This window comes from Melanerpes formicivorus, unplaced genomic scaffold, assembly GCF_026170545.1.
Source record: "Melanerpes formicivorus ecotype bairdi unplaced genomic scaffold, bMelFor1.0.p_v2 SCAF_12, whole genome shotgun sequence".
Classification (NCBI taxonomy): domain Eukaryota; kingdom Metazoa; phylum Chordata; class Aves; order Piciformes; family Picidae; genus Melanerpes; species Melanerpes formicivorus.
This window is the reverse complement of record NW_027142364.1, coordinates 4725032-4743221: the sequence shown is the minus strand read 5'-3', so window position 1 is coordinate 4743221 and position 18190 is coordinate 4725032. Positions and strand designations below refer to the sequence as shown.

Genomic DNA, 18190 nt, shown 5'->3' with positions numbered 1-18190 from the left:
TGGAATCAGTGGAGCTCCAACTGGGGAGGGATGATAAGCTAGTTGAGAGTGTATGGGTCAAAATTAAAGGCAGGACAGGGGAAGAAGATATTACTGTGGGGGTCTCCTACAGGCCACCTGACCAGCAGATCCAAGCAGATGAGGCCCTCCATAGGCAAATAGAAGCAGCTTCCAGGTCACAAGCCCTGGTCCTCATGGGGGATTTCAACCACCCGGATATCTGCTGGAGGGACAACACAGCAAGGCACCAGCAATCCAGGATGTTCCTGGACTGCATAGAAGACAACTTCCTCCTCCAAATGGTGGAGGAACCAACAAGAAATGGTGCTATGCTGGACCTTGTTCTCACCAACACGGAAGGGCTGGTAAGCAATGTGAGGCTCATAGACGGCCTTGGCTGCAGTGACCATGAAGCAGTTGAATTTAACATCCTCAGGGCAATCAGGAGGAAGTATTCCAAGCTCATGACCCTAGACTTTAGGCGTGCAGATTTTGATCGCTTCAGGGATCTGCTAGCCAAAGTGTCGTGGGACAAAGCCCTGGAGGGAAGAGGGACCCAGGACAGCTGGTCAGTATTCAAGGACCACCTCCTCTGTGTCCAGGAGCTCTGTGTACCAACAAAGAGAAAAGCAGGTAAGAATGCTAGGAGGCCTGCCTGGATGGGCAAGGAGCTACTGGACACACTATTACTTAAAAGAAAACTCTACAGGAAGTGGAGGGAAGGACAGGTAGAACAGGGGGAATATAAGGAAGCTGCCCGAGCAGCAAGAGTCCTGGTTAGGAAAGCCAAAGCAGAGTTTGAGTTGAATCTAGCCAGGGAGATTATAGGGAATACTAAGAACTTTTACAGGTATATTAATGGGAAGAAGAAGACTAGGGAAGGTGTGGGCCCCCTCAGAAAGGAAAATGGTGACATGGTCACAAGTGATGAGGAAAAGGCTAAGGTACTTAATAACTTCTTTACCTCAGTCTTCACTGCAAGCGCCTCTAGCCACACTCCTGATGTTATGGAAGTCAAAGCCAGGGACGGGGAGGAAGAACTGCCCATTGTAAGTGCAGATCAGGTTCGTGATCATCTGAAGAACTTGAAAGTGTTCAAGTCCATGGGACCCGACGGGTTACACCCACGGGTACTGAGAGAACTGGCAGATGAGGTTGCTAAACCCCTCTCTATTATATTTCAAAAGTCATGGCAATCTGGTGAAGTCCCCACAGACTGGAAAAGGGGAAACATTGCCCCCATCTTCAAAAAGGGCAAGAAGGAGGAACCAGGGAACTACAGGCCAGTCAGTCTCACCTCTGTGCCTGGAAAGATCATGGAACAGATCCTCCTGGAGTCACTACTCGCTCAAAAGAATAGTGAAGAGGTGATTGGGAACAGTCAGCATGGCTTTGCCAAGGGCAAATCCTGCCTGACCAACCTGGTGGCCTTCTATGAGCAGGTGACAAAATTAATAGATGAGGGGCGAGCAACTGATGTCGTTTACCTGGACCTGAGCAAAGCCTTCAACACTGTCCCACACCACATCCTGGTCTCCAAACTGGTGACACATGGGTTTGATGGGTGGACCACTAGATGGATAAGGAACTGGCTTGATGGCTGCACCCAAAGAGTGGCTGTCAATGGCTCCATGTCCCAGTGGAGGCCAGTGACAAGCGGAGTCCCTCAGGGATCAATCCTGGGACCTGTCTTATTCAACATCTTTGTGGGGGACATGGACAGTGGCATTGAGTGCACCCTCAGCAAGTTTGCTGATGACACCAAGCTGTGTGGTGCAGCAGACAGGCTGGAGGGAAGAGAGGCCATCCAGAGGGACCTTGACAGGCTGGAGAGGTGGGCACAAGCCAACCTCATGAAGTTCAATAAGAGCAAGTGCAGGGTCCTGCATCTGGGTCGAGGCAATCCCAGGCACAAATACAGGCTGGGCAGTGACTGGCTGGAAAGTAGCCCTGAAGAGAGAGACTTGGGGGTGCTGGTGGACAAAAAGCTCAACATGAGCTCTCAGTGTGCACTTGCAGCCCGCCAAGCCAATCAGATCCTGGGCTGCATCAGGAGAAGTGTGGCTAGCAGGTCGAGGGAGGTGATCCTCCCCCTCTACTCAGCCCTGGTGAGACCCCACCTGGAGTACTGTGTCCAGTTCTGGAGCCCCTATTACAAGAGGGATGTGGAGGTGCTGGAACGTGTCCAGAGAAGGGCCACAAGGATGATCAGAGGGCTGGAGCACCTCTCCTACGAGGACAGACTGAAGGAGTTGGGGCTGTACAGTCTGCAGAAGAGAAGGCTCCGAGGTGACCTAATTGTGGCCTTCCAGTATCTGAAAGGGGCCTACAGGAAGGCTGGGGAAGGACTTCTCAGGATCTCAGGTAGTGATAGGACTAGGGGGAATGGAATGAAGCTGGAGGTGGGGAGATTCAGGCTAGATGTGAGGAGGAGCCTGATCTAGTGTGGGGTGTCCCTGCCCATGGCAGGGGGGTTGGAACTAGATGATCCTTGTGGTCCCTTCCAACCCTGAATGAAACTATGAAAGCCATACAGTGGTTGCATTTGAATATCGACCAAGTGTTTCAAATGCAAGTTCATACACTCTTGGTGTTTAGTTCAGTATTCATATTCTGGACACTTCCCCCATGAAGAAAGGATATTTACAAAAAACAAACCAAAATAAAAGCCACAATACAGCACCCACATTTGAGTTCTTAAAAAAAAAAAGGGATTTAGACCGTTTTCTTCAAGTTCATGACTAAATTGCCAATCTTGCGGCCTCAGAGCATCAAGCAGAAGAAGAATGCAGCTGTACAGCATCAGCCTTGCTTTACTTTATGTAGATGTAATGCTAGTTTGACCCTATGTAAGTTCTGCAAACTTTCTAACTTCTACTCACATGAAATATCTACTCTGCTCTTGGTATTCTACTTTTACTAAAACATTTTTTCAGACACTATTTCAGTAATATACACACTTTATTATAAACTACTTTATAAACAAGGTTTGGGGGTTTACATTTTTTTCATTTCTCCCTCAGGTTGTATTTATTCTATAAGCTGATTAACACTAATTTACCTCTGTTAGTGCCTACTTGTTCCAGTCAAAGTATATCACGTGAGGTAAGTGGGAGAGAAGAAAAAGAAAAAATTAAATAAAAGAACACAACTAACTTGTATTAGTCAAAACAGCAATAAGAAACACTCAAAATATTTGCACATATTTCTATCCACCAAATTAATTTTCTCCAAACTACCACATTTGCAGCAAGTCTGACCTCAAGTCTACTGAAGTCTAATCACAGAATCACCAAGGTTGGAAGAGACCTCAAAGATCATCAAGTCTAACCTGTCACCACATATACATGTTTGGAGGAGAACAGGCATAAATTACACATGTATGAAGCTGTAGCTCTCCAGCAGTATCTGCTAAAATAAGGTTTCTTCATTTTAAAAGGAAACAAAATTTGATAGCATTTGAGTTGAATTTCAGGGAAAAAAAAAAATCCTGCCTGAATCCCTACAGGCCTGCCCACAGCTAATAAACTCAAGCAGAGATCAGGAAAAATCAAAACTCAAATAAACTACTCATGAATCTTTGTTACTTATGCTGAAACCTTTCACAAATTCTCACGAGAATCCAGTTCACTCATGAAGCAAAGAATGTAATAAAAAAAAATGCATTTCAGCGTCCTCTGCTGAAAGCTTCCCCTAGCTTCACACTACAACAAGGAGTTTCAACACTCCAGACTTTTCTTAGGTACTCATTACTGTAGCCCAGCCTTTGCAAGTCTATTCTTTATGTGATATTCTACTTTGTAACAAGACAACACCTCATAGTTTCTGTCATTATTAACTAAAAAGATTAAAGATTCCTTTGATGCCAGCTGATGTAAGAAGATACAAGTTTTCTACTTTTACATTGTTATGGTACGCTCACTTCAAGAATCAAAGTACTGCTCTTAAGCGCTGCTCTTCAGCCAACCTTAGCAATGTGGAAAGGACCCTGAACACATGAGAACTGGAATTGCTCACATCAGCTCTTGACCTTCAACTAACAAAAGTCAGACTGGACTGTTAAAGCATTCATAGCAGTAAATAGACAATCCTGGCTATCCCATATTTTGTTTACTCAATGAAGTTCATAGTCACTTTTGATTGCCAGTGACCATAGATATTTATTCAGGGAAAAGTAATTATTTCCTCATGAAGAAGCCAAGATAGTGAGATTTCAGCAAATACTCTTCATTACCTTGCTGATCTTAGCAGAGGGAACTGTATGGTCTCAAATATGAATACTCAGCTGGGCAACTAACTTAGAGGTGGCCAATCTGTAAATCCAGAGATATAAGTTTCACTGCCCCTGAAGTGGTTTAACTACAAAACCTTAGCACCTCAGCTACCAGATGCCTCAGGTTCATCTTGTACTGGTACATACTCTAGATAAATTATTTTCTATTGCCTAATGCACCCATACTTTGCCACCCAGGAAACTCAGGCTTAATACAATGTCAGAAAAATCTTGAAGAGAAGTAAAACTTAGTGGCTGGGGGCAGGAATACATCTTGTTGAGATTTTCACATTTAAAGAACGGAAAGATACCAGACTGATAATGAAATTAAGTTGCAAGTTCACAATTTTTTTGTATCTGGCTATTCTTAAAAAGTTACCTTTAATATAGATCTGTAACCATTAAAGGAAGATCAATCAATTTTTTTTTGTTCTTGATAAAAAGAAAACCACAAACTTTCCAACAGTTTAACTTCATTACATCTGATTGCAAAATCCTGCAAATTTTAGGCTGTGTATATTTGCTCTGTTCAAGTCTGACCTGCTGTTCCATACACATGACACGGTCAAGAGAGCACATAAAAAACCCACACCACCACCAACAAAAAAACCAAGCCCACAAGTGCTACACAAATCCTAACAGCCTTCAAAAATGCTCCCTGGAAAAGCTCCAGAAATCTCTCATCTTAAGTGTATCTTAGATAAACACTGAATCTCTCTTTGCTTAGCATCATTGCTCTTACTATGATGCCGTGATAAACCACACTCAGTACAGACTCTGCTGAAAGTACTCCCAATTTCCTTTCCATTGTCACTTTCTTCTAATTTTTAACCTGCTGCAATAATTAACCAAATACAGTGCAGACCTCTGAAGGCCCCGGTTGGTACACCGTGACAGTGAGATTAAAAACTGTTCTGAAACAAACAGAAATCTCCTGACACTACTGCATCCTGTGGTATAGGACAGTCACAAATGAAGTCTTTAGAAAAGTCTTGCTTTAAGAAAGGATTACCAGGAAAGACTAAGGTAGTATTTACACAGCTTCTGTAGAAGCTTCTTGGTGCATACAGAATGTCCCTAGGGAAAGTTACTTGGCTGACCAAGACAAGAAGATTCCTATGTCTGCATTTCTGTCAGTGAATTACTCAAGTTTGCTCTGTTTCCACACTGATGACTTCCTTTTGTTTGCAAAACATCTACCCTAATTTCTACTCCAAGTGAATCAGGACAAGGGTCTGCCTGCATTTTAAGCCCATTTGTGAAGCACATCTCCTATCTCTGTATGGCAATTTTCTTTTAAGAGTTTCAAAGAAAATTCTGTTCCTTTTCCCTTCATAAGCCAATAGAACTTAGTGTCAAATCCGCATTTTAAATATAGGGACATTCTCCTACCAGGGGTAGAATACTTCACATTGAAAGAGATAACTTGAGTAAGTTTCTACATGAAACTCCTTCAGAACAAAAAAGAAACAATAAATGGATTAATATTCCTTAGGAGGTACCATAATAATCATCATCTCTGAAGTTTTTCCTACAGCTTTCAGTTAATTTATTCTAGAACCCACAGTGTAAATGCAAACCTTCTAACAGAAGAAAAATCCAATTTCTATTAATGGGGTTTTAGGATCTAAGTATCTTGGCAGTTTCCCTTTAAGTCACATTTATTTCAATTCGGAAAAAACTGAATTACTTTGATATATCTTTTACACTGGCACTTTTATGCCTTCTCAGGACATCAGTGATTTTCAGACTTTTGAACTGGTACTAAAAATAATTATGTACTAAAGGTCAAGAAAATTTTTTCCTCTTTTTTATTTTTTTGGTAATACTTCTATCTCATCTTTCTAGGAAGTGTCATTAATTAGCTCCTTTCAACCAAAAGAAAGAAAAAGAACTGTCTCCATTAAACAGAGAAAGAATTGGACTTCAAAACTGAATTGCACAAAGTATCTGCTAGTAAAAGGAATAAATTACTTAGGCTTTGCCTCTTAAAATATATTATGCAACAAGAAAGACATTGGATTTTATGAAGGAAAAAACCAAATACGCCAAAGAGCAGAAAGTAGTCATTATACACCATCATAATTTTTCAAAAATACATGTAATCCAGAGAAAGATGGAAGAAGAGAGATTTGAAAAAACTCACTCGTTTATGCCCGAAAGATGTAGCAAATAAAAAACAACAATTAAGCAGTGGCATCAGGAGCAAGTATTTCACTTACCGTAATTCAAGTATAATTTGATTCCACTAACTCTTGCCACCCCGCTTTCATGTATTGAAACATAAGTCTTTTTCTTAAAGGAAGAGGAGATAATAGCTCCCTTAAACGTCACTCTACCTTACCAAATACACCTGCTGGCAGATGCTAATCCACAGACACAACTGCAGCAAACCCTCATCTATCAGCAAGGAGACAACAAACATCACAGTATCACAGTTTAACTTAGGTTGGAAAGGACCTCGAGGATCATTGAGTCCAACCTATCAACACAGACCCCATGACTAGACCACGTCCAATCTCCTCTTGAACACCTCCAGGGATGGTGACTCAACCACCTCCCCGGGCAATCCGTTCCAATGACAAATGACTTTCTCGGTGGAGAACTTCCTCCTCACCTCGAGTCTAAACCTTCCCTGGGGCAGCTTTGAGACTGTGTCCCCTTGTTGTGGTGCTGGTTGCCTGGGAGAAGAGAACAACCCCTTCCCGGCCACAACCACCCCTCAGGTAGTTGTAGAGGGCAATGAAGTCACCCCTGAGCCTCCTCTTCTCCAAGCTAAACAATCCCAGTTTCAATCTTAGCACTATACACGCAATATAGAAGAGAAACACTAATACCTATTTCAAAAGGTGTCTCAGGTTACTTTATGCAATTTGAAGTAGCACTTCAATAATTGTTCAAATTATTCATCTCCTACAAAATGTACATATGCAATACATCTCAGACTCCTCTTTGGACAGGAGCTCAGAAGGACTCCTATAAAGGTTCTCTATAAACTATCAAACTCACAAGTCACAAGTCTATCTGGTGAAGACTTCACATTCATAAATACTCAGACACTTGAACACTTCAGTAAATAACTACTATGTATATGAAAACATCTATTACATTTCATTTCCCTAAAGTCAGAGGTACAGCAACAGTTTTTGTGGACAAGAACCACCTGTCAGCAAAACAGCAGTACGTGCTTTTTCACAAGCAAAAAGAAACAATGAGAAAGTAGCTTTAGGAGAAACCCAAACAAATCAAAACGCCACACTTGTGCCACACGAATAGTGTATGTTTGAACGCACATCCCAGGAGAAGTTTTGCACCTGGGAATTTCTGGTTCTGAAGTGCTGGACCTTGCAGAGTTCACATTAATTAAAAGAAAAAAAAAAGATCTCACTTGAAACAGATTGCTTTTTCTCCCTGCAGAGCAGACCTTATTTGCTCAAAAAAACTGAAGTGTTCTTCAGAACTGGTTTTAAAAATGAAACCAATGTAAAATACAGTGCAAACTGAGAGAATTTAAACTTTCATAGTTCCAAAGTTAATTATCCATTTAACTTCAAAATCTAGACTTAAATACTGGCATACAAAATAGATCACAAATGAAGTGTCTAAGCAGAATCACTTTCAGTTGGAGTACTAACAGTGTAGAAAAGGCAGCTAGATCGCATAGGGAATTAGTATTTTTACACACACACACACACACACACTTATGAAATACAGCTGCTAGAAAGCAGAAAGGACAAAGCTTTTCTTCTTTTTTTTTGACCAAGGATGAAAGTGAGAAAGCCTGTCACAAAATACTCATTTGCAAAGTGTTTACAAGTAGGTGTATGCAGCAGGTCAAAAGAAGACACAACTCAGAAATCAAGAGAAAGTTCTGTATTAAAGTGGTAAAGTCTGGTAACGAATAGGAACTAAAACTGTAAATTCACCCTCCCCTCAGCATGTTCTCCACAACCTTTCTGTTCCCTAAACTTTTGTTGTTGTTTACTGTTTCCATGAAGGCAAAAATTAAACCATCTGGTTTGTGCCAGACATACTTGCCCATGTTGAATCTGTTCTTCAAATAGCAGGTACTCACTAAGGATCTAATACATGTGATTAGTTGGCAGGAAACCAGAATTCAATCTGATTGAAAAATAGCTTTGCATTTCTTCTCCTTCCATGCAGGGAGAAAGCTGAATACTTTTGCATGCTTATCTGTGACTGAGAAATAAACATGCTGAAATATTGGTTACTAGTTGTCTATTTGCTCACGTATCAGCTGTGGGCCAATACTTTGGCTTGAAAACAAGACCAGGCTTCTCTGAGCATTCTGACATACGCTTCTCTTGTGTAAGCCCTTATATAAACAATATCAACTAGGCTTTAGTTTCAATTGATACTGTAAAAATAAGTAGTAATGGAGCACCTCACTACTAAAATTAAACTTTCAGTAGCATGTTTCTGATACCAAATAACTCAGTTCACTTTTTAATCAAAACTTTTTTCTCTCTCCCCTCGATACATGGTCCAAATGACTGCTACAGACCCATTTACAGGACACAGAAGAGGACAGTGAATCACAACTGTCTGCTTTGAGAGGCAACAGCCTGAGCTTTCTGTTTTCTCAGCTATTCTCAGAGACCTCTAAATGACTACATCCACTAATATTTTAATAGGCTTCTATAATTCAGCTTCAGACACAGTCTACTACAGCAGGCAGAAGCACAGCACATTTCCTTTTTATAGATACCTTGGGTGACCCCCAAGGTTCTTGTTTCCTCCTCAGAGGTAGTTCCTTCATGCTGTAGATGCCCTGCAATGGTTCCCACGGCAATAGCCAGTATCAACAGGAAGATTACAAAATTCTCTAAGTCCCCAGCACATTCCTTCATTTGTTGTAGATACAAGGTGTGTATCCACAGCAGTACAATATTCTTTGCTGACCTCTAATTACACCTTCACATACTCATACAATAAATATTTTCTGTGCCAGAGTTTGTATGGATTTGTTCTTACTAAAATAATTCTAAACCCAAGCTATTTCAAGCAAGTCACCATGAGGAAAGGATGAGGTTTTTTTTTGACGTGTTCAAATATTGTCATTAAATCAACAAACTGAGCATTGGAATAGTGAAGGACAATTCACAAATTTAGACTGCAATACAATGGAAATCCCTGCCCTTAGTCTCACCCAGCACAGGGTTTGTGATTCATAGATGTAAATCTTACGCCACAGTTATAAAAAGGCATGCTTAATAATTGAATGTTTCAGTGCAGCCAATGAATCCCTCTGGGACTTCACTGCCAAATTAATTTTTTTTCCCTGCAATTGGCATGACCAGTGTATTTCAAATTTCACATTAAAAAGACAAACAGGAAAATTAAACAGCTGCCAACTATTCCTCCTAGGGGGTTTGGTATTAAATTTAGTGTCCACAAAGTGTGTCAAATTGACTGTAGAGAACTGTGACAGTAGACAGGATGCATTCAAAGGTATTGACAGAGTTGGCTAACGTCACCGAGAAACTGCTACTGGCTTTGTGAAGTTGTGGCAACCGAAGTAAGTCATAAAGACTGGAATAGTCAAAACTGTTACACTCATCTGTAAAGAGGCATGGATGGAGATGCAGGAACTTGAGCTCATCCAGCTTCATCTCAGTCCTGTCCTGCCAAAGTATGGTACATGAGAAAATTTAAGCAAGCAATTCTTGCCTGCACATGGACACCAATCCATGTTATTTATACAAATAATGTGAAATAATGCTACAGAGGATCAATGTAACTCCACATCTTTGTTGACTTTTAAACACACTGACACCTAGTGTAATGTAACCTGATGATACTGCGGAAGAGCCAGAAACACTAATTTCACTTAAACAATCAGGACTAAAGCAGTAGCTTCAAAGTGTAAAACTTACTTGAAGCCCCACATACAAACACCATCTGCTCTTTTGCAAAAGGTATAACATTTGAAATAACATTCTTCTCTCTTCCTCTTACTACATGCCATCATGAAGAGAATCATTTTATTTATATAAAGAGCCCACAAAATGAAGTTCCATAAAAACAGGAACATATGGCAAAATAATTCTGAATAGCACTTAGCATATTCATCCGTAAAATAAGAACCATAACGGGCAGATAAATACACCCAAGTCTACTTGGAAATTGCCAGCATACACCTGGTTTTCTGCAAATAATTTTCTTTAAGGACTTCTCACCCATCACTCTACACAGGTACTTCTCATTACCAGTTCACCACAGTTAATCCTTTCAACCTACAAACCTGGCCTACAACGTCTTATAGCACACATACTAATAGTTGCCTTAGGCCTAAACCAGTGCATTAAGTGAAATTCCTCTTTCATACAAGTTAAAAAATTTTATCAACATTACAAACATACAGATAGAAACAAATTTAGGCAATCCCAAACATGAATGTGAGTGCAAATACAAAGTAGAAAATGTATAATCTGTTTGGAGCTACTTAGAACATTAAATAAAGTGCCTAAATAAAAACGTAAAATGAGAAATAATTGGTTGCTTTTTTTTAATATAAACAGTCCTGAAAGAAAATATGTGCACATTTGTGAATTGCTTTCTGCTATTAATGAGAAAAGCAATGCAGTCACACTTCTCTGCCTTGCACCCACACTCATGCAGGATTTTCTGTAATTGCAGCATTTGGAATCCCTTTCTTTTCCATCCACTGGCTTCTAAGCCGTCACATATTTCTATTGCACAGTTTCTTACCAATCAGTGGCTTAGAATTTGTTGACTAAACCCTAAAAAGAATATAAATACTTTTGCAGACATCTACAACTCTCACAAAGATCTACAACAGATACCTAGCTTTCTCTTCAGCATGTGTCATGAAACTTTCTGGATTACTTGCACATTATCGCTTGAGACAAGAAGCACAATCATCTTCAAACTCAAAAATCCTTCCAGCTGCAGACTCTTCCTGCCTCAATTTGCTGCAGTATAATAACCAGCTGGTTCTCATTGTATATATGGTTCAGTTTACAAAACCACACTTTTTAACCAATCCTCTGGTCACTGCTTCAGTATCTTCAGTGCTTTCAGCAAAAAGACTGTTTTCACAAAGTGATGTGCATTTGCTCATGTCCTCATTTATTTTGATGATCCTCTCATCACCCTGAAGGCTGATTTCCTGACACCTCCAAAACTCTGAAGAGTTTATACAAGACTGACTTGGGCTTCAGCTTGATTTTTTTTCCCTCTTCCTGTCAATCTTAAGTGTCAAAAGGAGGTTTCAATATTCTGATTTACAATTCTTTTACTTCTCTTTCTGCTGTCTACAATTCAACTGAACCTAAGACCTGAAAGCACTGCCTGGTAAAGGCACGTAAAAGTGAACAAACTAAAAACCTCAGAACATTCCTGCTGGCTCTTCCCAGCAGGAGATAATGCATTATAACACAGATTTCCCTGAAATCTCTGCAGGGTCTAAAAATCCCTCCTTGCAAACCCTCCAATAATTCACACACACACAGAGAAGGCTCTTCTGTTAACCAGCCTGTTGTACTCAGCAGTTTCTAAAGTAGCCCAAGTGCTCTCTTCTATCAAAGTAACCCAATGACAGCAGGGTGTGGGGTTTTTTAGTCTTTTTTCTTTCCTTAATTTCACTTTTTATTCAGATTCTGGACATCAAACATCTTTATTTCCACAGTACCTTCATGAAAAAAATTGCAAGAAATCTCAGCAACTGGCATTTCAATCTAGTATTTACAGACAATGATCAATGCAAAAACTGAGTGCAATGACATCTTTCCATCCCTGAAAAATTTTGCTGCCAACATGATTTAGCAACCTTCAATCTTCAGTACAGAACTTCTAAAATAAGCTCATTGTTTCCAAGCATTTTAAACATGTTAAGTCTTAATGACCAGCTTTGTTCTAATGCCAACAGTATCCTGGGTTAAAGAAATGTATTCTCTTCTTTTCTTTTTATGCAAATTCATGGACTTCAATACTGAAAGAATACTACAATCATCTGCTCCAACTTCTGTAGATTATGAACACAGGCTCTCATTTTTTATTTAGTTACACCTTAAAGGAAAAAAATGTCACATTTAGACTAACATTTTATTTTGATAAATAACCTACCATTATGTGAAGTTACCCTCACTGCTGAATATGCATTTCTTATTTCTATTGCAAATGTGTCCCATATTTTAGCCAATGGATCTTGCTACACCACCATTTTTTGCTTCATCACAGAATTTCTGTTCACAATGCCTACACTGAAACACTGCAATCAAGTCCCTCTTTGCCTTTTCGCTTTTTTAATATTTAACATATTGAGCTCCTGGAATTTCTCCCTCAGGAGCTATTTTCAACCTTTATTCATTCTTACAGTTCTTGTCTGAATGCTCTTTGACTTCAACATCCTCCCTAAAGAATGAACACCTAATCTCGACAAAGGATTCTTGGAGTGACCTCATTAATGTCAAATACAAATATGCTGTGCATTTTCTGCTCAGTCATACGTACATTAGACCGTATTGAACCTCTTTCTCAATCTTCCATAAATTAATCTGTACTTACGTAGAAAATAGTTAACTAAGAAGCTCAAAAAAAAACCCAACATCAATGAATAGACAACAAAGACACAGACCAATGATTCTACCAATTCAATCTCCCAGATGATTCCTGCATTATTTCCCTTTCCTTATGCATGTGCTTAGGTGGCATTTTCCTCTGATTTTCAAGCAGAATACACAGAACAACTGCATGATGGCTGAATGCTTTGGCTCTGCACAAACAAAGAATGCTGTATGTACTACTATAGCCAGTTTAGAGCTAACCAGTCCAAGTTAAACATCAAGCCTTACTGAAGTCAACAACCAATGCCAATAAAGTCAGGATATCACTCTTCAACACAAGTAATAGATCAATAATAAATAACAGCACATTCTCACTTTTATTCAGGTCCTGTACATATTCTGTGCTTCCCAGATATTTGTGCAAAACTGCAAGCACATTTGTACATGAAACCAGAGAAAAATGCATTTGTGAACCTTTATTTGATTGCTTCTTGACACATCTTCAGACATTCAAGTCTTATTAATTTTTTTTCCCTGCTAGGTTCCAGCTGACTGACAGATCTCAAGGTTAGCAGATGCCTCACAGATAATAACTGCTCTTCTGCACTCAGCCTGGACTATAAGAGCTGGACTTGATTTTTGCTTTATAGGAAACATATAGTTACTGTAAAATGAACAATGACCTTTCCTACTTCCTGGCACAGCAATGGTAACCAAGCATACACAACTGACAGAACCAGCAGATGTATATTTGGGGAGAAACAAAGTGCTATAATGCACATGTTGCTAAGGCTCCAAGAATAGACTGCATTGTTTTCAACTGATCATAACTCAGTCAGAACACTGAGTTACTTCTCAATGGAGGCAATTTCCACATCAAATTTCAACTCTCAACCACCTCAGCAATACAGTTAAGGAATGTGAAAATCTTGAAGAAAATTAGAGGGGAAAAACAGAAAAGGAAAATGTTTCTTCTCCTCACTTCACTTTATGATTTAAGTGCACAGTGGGAGTGGGGGAATCAGGTTTGTGGTTTTGTTTTGGGTTTTTTTGCTGTTAAATAGTATAGCTGTGTTGATGTGAGTTTTTATGCTGACATGCATAAAGGGGAAATGTGTGGACAGAGGGAGAAGAGACACAGCACACCTACAAGATTTCATTTCAAACAAGTGTGGTTTGCATCCAAAGAATACATATGTAAGTTTCTAAAATTTATTATAAAGGAGGTGTAAACAAAAATACAAACATCAAAGTAGTTTCCCTGCAGAAACTGAGAGTCAACACAGCTGTCCTGTGAATTAAGCTTTAGCACATGTTCCATGGAAGGACTAGTGCAAAATATTACATCCATAAAAGTCTACTTCCTCACACCAAAATTAAGAAGTTTTTCTGTTCCTGCCACTGACAGTCCATACACAGACTCAGTGGCTGCTGGATTGCCAACAACCTACAGAGAAGATACAATCATCAAGTTGGTCTCCCCTGCTCTGCACAGCCATCTAACAGAAAGTTTTGGCACACAGCAAATACAGCTGACGTTCCTGACATCGGTTTAGGCTGAGATGCATCAGGCAAGGAATCAAGCAAAAAAAGTCCCAGACAGCTACTTGTTTCAATAGATCAAACACAAAATTCAAACCTCGATGAAAACAGGAATGGTATCTCTGCATGGCAGGAAAAAGAAACAAGTTTGCCTTCCAAAAATACTAGACACTCAGTAGTTCTTCTGTATCTCACAGCTGGTGATAACATCTATGTTTCACAGTTAATTACAGCTATCTTCAGCAAAGTGTTGTAACCATTGTTTTACACATCAGCAAACCAAAGAGGTAGCTGCACAGGAAGGCAACTTACAGAATCCCAGGTCTAAGTTTTATCACTGATTCTGAGCCAGCTATCAGTGATTTCCTCACACTACATCGCATAAGCCTAACCAACTCATTTATAAATGGATGTGTTATTTATAGACCCATGTGCCTAAACTCCAAAACATATGTCATAGTAAGGGGGAAAGAAACCTAAAAAAAAAAAAAAAAAAAAAAAAAAATTTACAAAAAATATTTTAAAAACCCAACAACAATTAAAAAAAACACCAGAAATAAAACCCCAACCCAACAACAAACCAACCACACAACAGCCTAAGTATTGATTCTATACTAAAGAAACAAATCATACTGAAGGAATGCTACCTTGGCCAACAAAAGTATGTTCAGAGTAGGAGCTCCAGAACCAGGGAAATAGTTTGAGGATCCAAATGACAGATGAACTGTAATGAAGATCTACAGCACACATTCCCTGGAGGGTTACACGTATATCACTAACAACTACTCGTCTGAAATAAAGCTGTTTATTAAGGGCAAGAAAAAGCACTTTAAAAGGTCTATTTTTGTCTAGTTTGTATTCATACCTGGAGGTTATTTAAGCAGGGGGGGAAAATGTTGCAGGTATGTACCACAGTAACTGACAAGCTAAGACCACAGATGTGAAAATAAACGGAGTGGGAAGTCATATGATTTAGTGTGACTACTGGGAGTCGCTACCAGGAAAAATCTGCAGCTCGTGACACTCACATGAACCATGAGCATCTTTTTGTTGACTTAGACCAGATTTTTACCACTAAATCCATTTTTCTGCCTTAGGTAAACAACCTGGACCAATCTCTTGAAAGCAAACAAAAATCACCTCCTGTTAGCACAGACAGAAGTATTGCTTCATTATCAGGCAACTGGACCTGTTAATATTGCTTTAATGAATATCTTCAACCATATAAAATTACTCTTACTTTAAGGACATGGAAAAAACAAAAACTGTGAAGACTCAGATTACATAGGGTTGGAAGGACCCTCAAAGGTCATCTTGTCCAACACCCCTGCAGTCAGCAGGGTCACCTCCAACTAGATTAGGATGCACAGGGCCCCAACAAGTCCCATCTTGAATGTCTCCAAGAACAACCACACCACTGGGCAACCTGTTCCAGTATTTTACCACTCTGATTGCAAATAACTTCTTCCTCATGTCCAACATAAATCTACTTTGCTCCAGTTTCAAACCACCACCCCTCGTCCTATTCCTACAAGCCCTTCTAAACAGTCCGTTAAACAGTCCTTCCCCAGCCTTCCTGTAGATCTCCTTCAGATACTGAAATGCAGATACAAGGTTTCACAGGACCCTTCTCTTCTGCAGGCTGAACAGCCCCAATCGTTTCACCCTGTCTTCATAAGAGTGGTGCTTCAGCCCAGCCCTCTCATCACCTTTGTGGCCGTCCTCTGCACCCACTTGAGCCATCAAGAAACAAAATGGATGAAAGTCAGAGGAAAGTGGTTTTCTGCAAGATTGTTTCTTTCTTTAAGAAAAAGTTATGTATATAGCTCTACAGGTCTTAATGGTCTTAATTTAAAAATTCCAGCTGAAAAAAAAAAAAGCCTGCATAAGGTCTGCTACAAAAGAGCACGTTTTGGCTTGTTTCAGATGATTAACTTTATGGTAGACCGTCAAACAGTTAAGATATCTACTAGGAATGTAATTCAAGCCCCAAATTCAGAAGATAGTCTTCAGTCTTTTGACAATACTGGAGATCAGCGCTGAATTATGGATGCACTGGGATTCATACAAGAGCTCTTTAGACTAAAATTCTAAATACATATAGCACTGCTTGATATACAAGACTCTGGCATCATTACAGTTTCAGCCATCTAATGTTTTCCATATGCTAAACACTGAACAAATAAATTTGCCTCCAAATGCAAGAAGTATGTACCAAGTAATAAATAAACCAACATGAAACGGGGTGTTCATATAGAGGTAAAATCTAAATTCTTCTCTTTCTTCCCTGAATATTTCTGTCCAGATGACTCAGCAACAATGCTGCAAATTTCAGCTAAATCAGCAAGACGCCTCAGCACTGTTTGAAGTGTCATCTCCACGGCCTTCACAGAATATATTTGAGTTACAGTTTCGAGGCAATCTCAGTTGATGGAGACTTATCATACAGAAACCTACTGAAAGCTCCACATGGATGCGGAAGCCAAGCCACCGTGAATCACACAGTAGGATTACAATGTTATCCTATACTGAAGCCAGTGAAATTATTAATTTGTGTTTCGGATCATCTGACCATACACAAACTGAAGGAGGGGAAAGCATGTTTTCACCCGATTCATTGTTTTGATGGCTTGCAGAAAGTTTTCAAGATGTAACATATCACTGTGTTCTGGGGTTTCTATTCCAGTATTTAAAAGCCTTAAGGAGCTAACACCTAATTCAACACATCATTCAGTTTCTAAGTTTTGCCACGGCAACGCCTGTGTCAATTTCTCATCGTAGCTGAGTGAAGAGAAAGCAAGTGAGAGGAACTCAGCTCAGCACTAGGAATGAAGAGCGGGAGAAGGCAGCTGATCAGAAGTATGTAGAACACATTTGCAATGCAGATTTACCTGTTCTATTGCAAACTGTAGCGTACTTCAGCCAGGAACATCCTACCCGGCCGGGAAAGAGCAAGCGTGCCGGCTCCCGGGCGGCGTCAATCAGGGCTCATTAGCAGATGGCAGCTCCGCAGCAATTGGCGTCCGCACGGAACGCGCTTCCCGCTCACCTCACAGCGGGGAGGAGCCGCCAGGACGGCTACGAGCTACTTTTTTTACCGAGTTCAGCTACTTTTAGAAGGCAAAGCCCATCAAACTGTCTTGCTCTGACAAAGTTTTCCCCCGCTGCCGACGGCGCGGGCATGAGGGTGAGCCCCGGCTGACAGCCGGGCTCCACAGCAGCCCCGCAGACCGGCCTCCTGCCCACAGAGGGGAGACCGGCACGCAGCTGCCCGGTGCTTCCCCCGGCGGGACCCGCCCGCCCCGGCGCCGCGCTGCCCGCCTACCCCCTCTCCTCCTCACGCCGCCGCGCCGTTACCTGCCCGCCCCGGGTGCCCCGGCGCCGTACGGCTGCCCCGCGCTCGCCGAGGGAGGTTTTCAGCAGCCGTAAAGCGCTGAGTGCTCTACCCGAGCGGCGTGGCGCCGGTCGCCGCGGCCGGACAAGAGCCACCCCAGGAAGCGGCCCTCAGGCCGGGCAGCGGCCCCGGGCTTTCTTCCCCCGTGGGGCAGGCTGGGCCGTGTGGGCGCGATGCCTTGCTTTGGCTCTGTCTTCCGAGCACCGGGGCTTGTCCATATCGGGGGTTCCCTACCTGCGCGGAGAGCTGCTCCCGCCGCCGTGAGCGGACGGGCCAGGCTTGCCCGAGGCTCCCTCCCTCCCCCGGCAGCCGGGGCCGAGTCAGAAGAGGCCACCCTAGTCCCGGAAAAGTAGGGAGAGGAAAACCGTAGAAAGTTTTTCACAGAATGTGACAACAGGTCGTGCGCGTTCCGAGCGAGGCCGGCACCTGCAT

General features: G+C 41.2%; 1 protein-coding gene across 1 annotated transcript in view; it reads right to left on the bottom strand.

Annotated features, from left to right (window-relative positions):
* The window catches only part of NAALADL2 (N-acetylated alpha-linked acidic dipeptidase like 2), a 519424-nt gene extending 501813 nt beyond the window's left edge, over positions 1-17611 (bottom strand). The window contains exon 1 of the mRNA XM_068145027.1: positions 17256-17611. The gene's annotated coding sequence lies outside the window, so the exon portion shown is untranslated. The remainder of the gene's footprint in view (positions 1-17255) is intronic.
* Between the last annotated feature and the right edge of the window lie 579 nt (positions 17612-18190).